Source organism: Manis pentadactyla, chromosome 12 (genome assembly GCF_030020395.1).
Source record: "Manis pentadactyla isolate mManPen7 chromosome 12, mManPen7.hap1, whole genome shotgun sequence".
NCBI lineage: Eukaryota > Metazoa > Chordata > Mammalia > Pholidota > Manidae > Manis > Manis pentadactyla.
In genome coordinates this window covers 14,536,287-14,545,802 of record NC_080030.1, presented here as the reverse complement: position 1 = coordinate 14,545,802, position 9,516 = coordinate 14,536,287, and the positions used below count along the sequence as shown (strand labels likewise).

At 48.5% G+C, this 9,516-nt stretch overlaps 1 long non-coding RNA gene across 3 annotated transcripts; it reads right to left on the bottom strand.

Annotated features, from left to right (window-relative positions):
• Positions 1 to 684: 684 nt before the first annotated feature.
• Positions 685 to 9,387, bottom strand: LOC118921552 (uncharacterized). Of its 3 annotated transcripts, none has more exons than XR_008993089.1 (4): positions 9,143 to 9,387; positions 8,767 to 8,938; positions 5,756 to 8,557; positions 685 to 1,183 (listed from the first exon to the last, which is right to left on the bottom strand). It is a non-coding gene; the product is annotated as an uncharacterized LOC118921552 (long non-coding RNA). The 3 variants fall into 3 exon arrangements; XR_008993091.1 differs by having other exon boundaries at positions 5,756 to 7,871; XR_008993090.1 differs by lacking the exon at positions 5,756 to 8,557 and having other exon boundaries at positions 9,143 to 9,386.
• Between the last annotated feature and the right edge of the window lie 129 nt (positions 9,388 to 9,516).

Genomic DNA, 9,516 nt, shown 5'->3' with positions numbered 1-9,516 from the left:
TATTTCCTCAAGATAGCCACAAGTTGAAAAACAGCTCTAAGCGTTTCTTGGAATATCAGTGCGGCTGACAAAACAGGAACTGCCATCTGCGGTGCAGATTTCCAGTGGACTTGGCTTATGTGTTCAAATTCTGCAAATGTTACTGTTAGAATCAGCAAGGGACTGTCTCCTTGCAACTGCCTGGAGCTGACAGCCTTGCATTGAATACTCGCATGCAGAATTTTCTCAAGAGCCCCTCCCCCATTTCTAGCACATGAACAAGTTGGGGAAATGAGAAGAGGGGACTCACAAGATGCCTTTATGTCTAGACCCACTGCCCCACTCCCTCCACAGAGGCCTCAGGAGCCGAGGGGGCAGTGCTTGCAAGCCCAGGGCCTCCACTTTGCCTTCCAGGCTGCTCCCCCTGCTGCTGCTACACTTGTTACCACTTTCGGAAACCTACGAGAAGAACACAAGCGCAACTTGGGCCTCACTGAGGTTTCGGTTCAGTGAACAGGAGTCAGCCTCATTCTCGACCCCTTCTTCCCCCCACCCCCCACTGCCGGTCTGGCCTGCTCCTGCACCTCATTGCGAGCCAGGGTGGGGCTGCGGGCGAACGGTGGGTTCCCTGGGTCGGGTCGGAGCGTAGGGGCCGCATCTTCCGCTGGCTCCCAGCCTGCGCGGCTGCTGCCCGTCCTTCCGACCTGCCCCGCGATCTCCCGCCGGCCTCCTTCCTCCCTTCAGTGGGTTAGTCTGGTAGGGCTGCCATAATGAAGGACCACAAATTGCACAGTGAGGGCGCCCTAATCAACAGAAATGGAAGGTCTCCCAGTTCTGGAGGCTAGAAGCCCAGAAAAAGGTGTCAGCAGGATTAGGTCTGAGGGCCAAGGGGGCATCTGTGCCAGTCGCTTTGACTTGTAGAATCCTGGGGGTTTTTATGCGGGTCTGCACGTCATTTCACCAGTCACGTTGCATTAGAGGCCAACCCTAAACCAGTGTGACTTCATCTTAATCACATCTGCAAGGCCCTTATGTCCCAATAAGGTCCTGGTGGTAAAAACTCCAATATATCTTTTCAGGGTGACATAATTCAATTCATAACAATCAGCAAGCTTAGGCTAGGGAGGAGAGCATGGAGAGCAGATCTGCTCCTTGTCTCTGCAGCTGTGGCCAAGCTGTGATCCTAGCCAGGGGAGCTTCTCACCTGGGCAGTGATTGGAAATGGTAAAATGCTATTCGTATAGATACATACACGTTACTAGGGGCTAGGCACTGTTTTAGGTAACAATTAATACATGTAGAGCATTTAGAATAGGACTAGTTAAGTGTTCTCTATTAACACATTTAAACTGCAAAACAACCCTAGAAGTAGGTACAATTATTATCTCTGGTGCACAGACAGGGCAGGTTATTTACCTCAGGTCCCACAGCTAATAAGTGGTAGAACTGGAATTAGAACCCAGGCAGCATGGCTCCAGAGCCTGACTCATAACCACCACATTCCAATGATGTGAGAGGTGCTGCGGTGGGCAATCATGTCAAAGGCTGGTGGAGTTATAGAGTCTGAAGAGGGCCCATTGGATTTATCAACAGGAGGTCATGGGTGGTGGAAAGAAACTAGCTTCAGTGACATGCGTGGCTGTTGAGCACCTGCAAAGTGGTCAGTGTGCATAGCAATGTGCCATAACTAAAATACAAGGAATAATACCTTAATAAATAAATAAACTACATGGGATTTCAAAGACTTTGTACAAAAAAAATGTAAAATGTTCCATCAATTATTTTGTATATTAATGCTGAATTGACATTTTGAATATATTGGGTAAATGAAATACATTATGAAAATTAAGTGCAATTGTATAGTCACTCTTTTAAACCGCAGCTACTAGAATAGTTTAAATTACATATGCAGCTTGCAATATATTTCTAATTCTAGTGCTGGCCTAGAAGGTCACATTGGGGGAAAAGGGAGCAGTGGATAAAACTAGAGAGAGGTCTAGGTGACATCAAAGAACAAAGAGGGAGCAAGGGAGAAAGCACGCTGGTGGGAGAGACCGTAAGGCCATAGGATTTCAGGAGGGGGGCAGTTCTTGGCAATGACAAAGTCCACGTGCGGCCTAGGAATCAGTCCCAGAAGTAGGGGGCAGAGATATTGCAATGAGAGGTGAGGGGGCACCTGAGGGATCATTAGTTGGCATTAACAGGGTCAGAGGAGACACTAATCTAGTTCAGGGCCTCTCAACCTCAGCCCTGTTGACCTTTAAACGGGCTGGGGAATGCTTTATGATGGGGGCGGGGCTTGGTGCAGGGCTTGTCCTGGGCTTTGTAGGTTGTTTAGCATCTCCGGCCTCTAAGCACTAGATGCCGGCAGTACACCCCTGCCCCCAATTGCAACTAAAACTGTCTCCAGACTTAAATGTCCTGGGGGGGCAGGGGCTGGGGGAGGGTTCTGGCAGTGCGGAAAGGTGGGAGCGGTACAAAATTGCCCCTGGTTGAGAACCACCGTTCTAGCTGGATGCTCTGAGCTTCAAAATAAGGTAGAAAAAGAATAGTCTTTAGGTGAAAGTAACAGGGTAGGAATTGCAGACATCACCTCTCAGCGTGGCCTATGTGGTGTGCAGTGAGCAGGTAGGAACTGAACCAGGTTTCTGTCCTGGAGAGCCATGTAGAGACAATAAATATTTCAAAATATTAAACTAATATGACGCCCAGTGACCTTTGAATCTTGAGGTTAATTTTCCTAAATTGCCAATGAGATAATAGTTTCAGTTATTTCAATAGTTTTAATTCCAGGACTTGGTAGAGAAAAAGGATTGTCTTGATTTTCTAAGTTCTTCCTTATGTATCAAGTGAGTTAAGTCTTAACGTAGTTTCACTAGAAACCGTGTATACAGAAATGAAGGACTTTATTTGGGCAGGTTCACCCAGGTGCAAAACTGCTCTGCTTCTGAAACATTGATGAAAAGGCCAAGCGAGTCAGGCCTGAGAGTCTGTTCCACTCAGTGTCAGCTGGGGCCGCCCAAAGCCTGGGTGCCAGGATCCCCCGGGGGCTCTCTCCTGCCTCTCTGGCACTTGTGCTGGGAAGACACAGCAGCTGGAGCTGGAACTGGTGGGGCTCTGCAGGCGGCTCTCTCAATGTGGGTGACTGCTTTGAAAACCCCATCCTACTCCCCACTTCCCTACAGTGGTTGGAGCTACTCTATTTTTATACTTTTAGTGGGTATCATTGTTTTTAAAGGTATGTAGCTTTGAGATATGTATTAATAAAATTCACCCATTTTTAAGTGTCCTCTTCAAGCTTCAATGAGTTTTGGCAAATGTATAGCTGTTTAACAATGATTAAAATATAGAATATTTCCATTACTCCAAAAAAATTCCCTCATGTCCTTTTCAGTCAGGTGACCACCAATGTGCTTTGTCACTATAGTTTTATCTTTTCTAGAATTTCACATAAATGGAATCATACAGTATGTCATTTGTTGTGTCTGGTTTCTTTCATTTAGTATGGTTTTGAAATTCTGTATCATGTTTATCAATAGTTGGTTCCTTTTTCTTAATTTCCATTTCCTTTTGCTCAGTCTCTGTCTCCATAGTTTGCTTGCGTATGAATATCGCACACAGTGTTTTCCCATTCACCAGCTGATGGAGCTTTGGGTTTCCAGTTTTTGACTAATATGACTAAGACCATATGAGTATCTTTGTGTACAACTTGTGGGGTGTGTTTTCTCTTCTCTTCTCCTGGATACTTAGGAATGGCATTGCTGGGTCTTGCCTTGGCATTTTGTATTTTTAACACCTAAACCCCTAGTACTTAATAGACAATGGGAGTGAGCCCAAATTTCTGTTTCCTGCTCCCACACACAAGCTCACCAGCAAGAGAATTAGCTGTAACTCTCCACAGAAGCCTTGGTGCCTCTCCTGCTGAAATCGTTGGAGTGTTTTCATTCCGCAAAATTCACATTGTAACATACAATCACACAGATTTCCCTGTTTTTTTATTTTGAATCGGCAGACCTGACAATTCTTTTAGTCTTAAATTCACTTTCTATTTCACTGGAATAAAACCTTTAGAAACTCTTTTAGATAAATTTATAAGTGTTAATCTGAATCCTTGCAAGCTTGAAAACATTATTTTGCCCTCAAACTTGAGTATCTTGGGGCGTAGAAATCTAGCTTTACAATCCATTTTCTCACAGAATAGTGAAGATCTCCAGTGTGGCAGCTGGTCTGGCCCCTGGATGTCTCCTGTTGTACCCACTGAGGTGGCACAGCCCTGCTGCTCCATGCCTGAGTGCCCTACTGCCCCCTGCAGTGTTAAACATTCCTTTACAAAAGTTGCCTTATCATAAAAACCTTAAGAAAGCCCTCCCTCTTCTAAGGAAAAATCTATTTACATTTCCTTCTAATATACTTCAGTTTAACTATTTATTCTACCTGGAATTTGTTTTTGCAAATGGTGTAGATAGAAATTTGTTCTCCGAATGGGTGGCTGACCCACAGCCATTCTTTACTATTTTGAAATGTAAAGTTTATCATTTACTAAGCTCCCATGTAGTCTTAATGTTACATTGATCTGTGTCAATGAAAAGCTTATTACTTAGTAAATTAGAAACACAAGTTACAGAACCATACTGAAGTATGGCACCATTTTATCCAATGAAGCAAAAAGAAATCTACAAAGTACAGATATGTGTGTTTGTGTGTGTGTATTTTTGTTAAATATACAGAAAGGAATTTGGAAGGTTACCATACTAATAAATTACACTTAAGAAGGGTAATGGGATTTTTCTCAAGATGGTGGCGTGAGTAGGGTGGCGGAAATCTCCTCCAAAAACCATATATATTTTAGAAAATACAGCAAATACAACCATCCCTAAAAGAGAGACCAGAAGATATAGTATATGAGCCAGACTACATCTACATCTGTGAGAACTCAGCATCTCACGAAAAGGGTAAGATACAAAGCTGTGACCTGGTGGGACCTGAGCACTCCCCCAACCCAAGCTCACTGGCAGGAGGAAAAGAATCAGAGTGGGGAGGGCGTGGAAGCACAGGACTGCTAAATAACCAGCACTAGTAATCTGCACCGGGAGCACAGACACACATTGCATGGTGTACTGGATATTAGAAACGGAAAAGTAAAATCTGAGACTGCGACTGTGAACAGGTTCCCACAGCCTGCTGCCCTGGGAAAAAAGAAAAGTGGGCACTTTAAAAGTCTTAAAAGACAAAATTGCCCTGGAACACTCAGCCCGGCAGGCTGGGAATTTTAAGGAACTTTGGGCACCCTAACCCCACAGTGGCAATGCAGCACAGCTCTGAAGCCCCTCATGGTGATAAGCAGCCTGCCATTCATTCCTGTCCCCTACCCCTGCCGGCACTGCAAGCAAACCAGCTGACCCACCATTGCTGTGGACCAGCCAGGGAGCAGCCCCACCCACAGCAACCATACAGAGTCTTCTCCCAGCGTGCAGCTAACTGGGCTGGCCCAGAGGCTGTTCCCAGCGTTCAGCCACCCGGCACAGGCAGAGGAAGCCGGCGCAAAGTCCGGAAGGCAAGAAGAGGTGCTATTCTCACAGGAGAACACACGCCGCGCACCTGTGACCCACACAGTGCCCTAGGCTATCCTGAGGGCCGCCCCACCCACGGCAGCTCAGGGGATCAACCTAGAGACTGCTCCCTGTGTGCGGGTAACTGGCACAGGCAGTGGAGAGGGCAAGGAGATCAGCAAGCAGGAAGGGACTTTGTTCTCCCAGCTGACACACATGCCACTCACCAGCAATAACTTCTATCACCATGAAAAGGCAGAAGAACCTGGTCCAGTCCAAAATCACTCAAACAACGCCAGAAAGAAGGCCTGGCGAGGTAGATATAACCAATCTTCCTGGGAAAGAATTCAAAATAAAAGTCATAACTCAAAGGGGAACCCTCCTACACTGCTGGTGGGAATGGAAATTAGTTCAACCATTGTGGAAAGCAGTATGGAGTTTCCTCAAAAAACTCAAAATAGAAATACCATTTGACCCAGGAATTTCACTGCTAGGAATTTACCCTAAGAATGCAGTTTGAAAAAGACAGATGCACCCCTATGTTTATTGCAGCACTACTTACAATAGCCAAGAAATGGAAGCAACCTAAGTATCCACCAGTAGATGAATGGATAAAGAAGATGTAGTGCATATACACAATGGAATATTATTCAGCTATAAGAAGAAAACAAATTCTACCATTTCCAACAACATGGATGGAGCTAGAGGGTATTATGCTCAGTGAAATAAGCCAGGCGGAGAAAGACAAGTATCAAATGATTTTATTCATCTAAGAACAAAGAAAAAAACTGAAGGAACAAAACAGCAGCAGACTCACAGAACCCAAGGATGGACTAACAGTTACCAAAGGGAAAGGGACTGGGGAGGGTGGGTGGGAAGGGAGGGTGAAGGGGGGAAAAGGGGCATTACGAGATTAGCACACATAATGTAGTGGGGGGACATGGGAAAGGCAGTACAACACAGAAAAGACAAGCAGTGATTCAATAGCATCTTAGCACACTGATGGACAGTGACTATAATGGGGTGTGTGGGGCAGACTTGATGATGGGGGGAGTCTAGTAACCATAATGTTGCTCATGTACTTGTACATTAATGATACCAAAATTTAAAAAAAAAAGATGCTTGGACGTGAGCAGAGCTAGCCCCAGAGGGGAGGGAGGAACACTCTAGGAAGGACTGGTGCAGCAGGACCCAGCCAGGGGGGGCAGGCATGATTCCGAGACCTTAGCTCGTGTCCCTCTCTGCTGGCATACCCACGGGATGCGGTTCAGACAACATGCCTCCACCTGGGGACGGCCACACCTGGCGCTCCTGTAGGAGGCAGTGGTCAGGTCCTGGGCCAGGCCGCCACACCAACCACAGGCTCTCTGACCCCCCAGAACCCAAGCGTGCACCATCACCCTCCCGCTCGTCCTACAGACATTCACAGAGCCTTGGTTGCTGGAAGGAGGATGCAGAGCTGAAGAGAAGACCCCGAGCCCCCTTGCCCAGCAGGAGAACAGTGTGTGGGGGTGCACCTGCGGCTGGATTTTGAAGGGTGAGTGGTGGGAAGGGGGGCAGTGTCCCCAGGGAAAGGGAGAGTAGGAGGTGCTCCAGGCAGAGAAGAGCCCATGAGCAGGGCAGAGAACCAGGGGGCTGAGGCTGGAAGGCTCGATGGGTCTCTGTGACACTCAGGGAGCAGCAGTGACTCAGGGTCAGGAGGCCCCATGTTACCCCTGCACTATGTCCCAGTCAGACGCACAAAAGTACCCAATCAGATACAGAGGCAGCAAAAAGAACAAGGAGGGGGTTGGGGGTGGGGAAGCCAGAGGCTGAAGGCCTGAGGGGCTGCTGGGGAGGGGCGGGGAGGCCTGGTGGGGTGCAGCCTTGGGGCTGGGGACGCCTCCGCGGTAAGAGTGCGTGGTGGCCTAGAAAATCATAAATGAGGTGGGAAAGGCTTGGAGCTGCCTGAGACCAGCTGCCTGCAAGACCTAGGGGGTCCAGGAGGGGGAGCTGTGGGAGAGGGAGACACAGAGAGACAGCTCCCAGCGCGGCCTCCTGACTCCTGTGGGCGCCACGCCCCCCAGCCCCCCACCCCCGGCTCTGCTGCCAGGTAAAGGCGTGCTGCAGTCAGCCCCAGGCGCTCAGGGTCTCCAGAGGGCCAGGGCCTGCCACTAGGAGTGTGGCCCCAGGGGCAAGGTTCCGCAGGACGCCATCTGTGGGGACTAGGGGGACAGGCCCAGCTCTGGCCACACACGTGTCAGTGGAGCTGGTAAATACAGACGTCGGGGTATACTTTCTACAAAAGCCACTCTTCCCCACGGGGTAGGGAAGTCCAGCAAGAGAAGCTCCTGAGGCCACCAGCTGGGAAAAGAGAGGGAGCACGGGTAGCAAAAACCGTGTGGCTGGAGACGTGGTTGGCTGGGGGACATGCTAAGCTGCAGCCCAACCCCAAGGTTCCACATGCAGACCCACCCAGGCGAGGCCTCCCTGCTCCAGAGGAGCCCACTAGAGAGCACAGGGCGGACACAGTGGGCACTGTGTAAATCTGCCTGTAAAATCCTAAACTGGTTCTGGGAGGAGACACACAACTGGTTGTGGTGCTGGCTTCTGGGAGGGGCACTGGGAGGGTCAGGGAACAGAGGCTGGAGGAGACAGACTTTTCACTCTAGCTATCCTTGGGTAGTTTTTGAAAGTTTCTTTACCAGGTGTATGAATTACCTATGCAAATATAGGATGAACCAACTCTACAAAATAAAGGATTAAAAGACCTTTTTAAATTGCAAAGCGAACAGAGTTTTAAACACATCCTCAGTCACTCTTGCAGGGATGGAATACACAATGAAATGTAAATGTTCATTAACACCTCACAAAAATATCCACATATTATACATCACATACACACAAAAAAAAGGCACCCACATCTTTACCACAGCATTCTGAGTCCTCTGCCTTGGCTCTGGCCTTGCTTTGATGACAAAACTCACATTCAGTAATAATAATAATAATATCATCAACAACAACAACAATGCTACTTAGTAAGTTTTCACCTTATGCTATAGCATGCTTTGCCTTCATCGTTCCATCGAACAACAACAATGCTACTTAGTAAGTTTTCACCTTGTGCTATAGCATGCTTTGCCTCCATCGTTCCATCGAACAACAACGCTACTTATTACTGTTTTCACCTTGTGCTATAGCATGCTTTGCCTCCATCGTTCCATCGAACAACAACAACGCTACTTATTACTGTTTTCACCTTGTGCTATAGCATGCTTTGCCTCCATCGTTCCATCGAAGTCTTCTGACTTCCTCATTTTCCAGATGAGGACTCCGAAACCATGTTTGCTGGGCCCCCGAGCTCGGTCGAGGTGAGTAGGCCTGGCCCGGCAGGGAAGGCTGCTATGGATTCGTGGCGTCCCCTGGAGGTCCTGCGGGAAGTGTGGCAAAGAACCTAATGAGCCTTTGGATTTCTTTTGAAGATGGGCAACGAGGGGGGCAATCCAGGATCTGTGGACTCCCACTTTGCTCCCCACTATTCTCGGAGAGCCCTGGCAGGGGACAGGACCCTGGCTTAGGAGGTGGCGGTGGGGGTGACACAGACCTAACCCGAAAGGTCAGAGGGGGACACAGACCTGACAGGAGGATCTAAGAGGAGAGGCACCGTCCGACAAGCGCATTCCTGAGGATTCCTTAGCTCTGGGAGCTAAGGCCCTATATTCAAACAAACAAGCAAACAGGCAAAAACACGCTGATGGGCACAGAAAAACCAATGCCAAAACGTCTCGGAGGCCAGGAGGGGGCGGAGCCTGGAGGGCGAGACCGGCAGCCACAGAGTGACAGTTACTGGTCCCATTCCCTTAGGTGCCCGCCCCAGAACCTCCCAGCCATGGGTGGGCCACTCCTCCAGACTTAGCGCTCTCATTGGCTGAACGAGGGCAGGAGAGCTCTCATTGGCTGAATTCCCTTACCTGCTCTTAGGGGCGGTACTCAGGAGGGCAAGACCTAC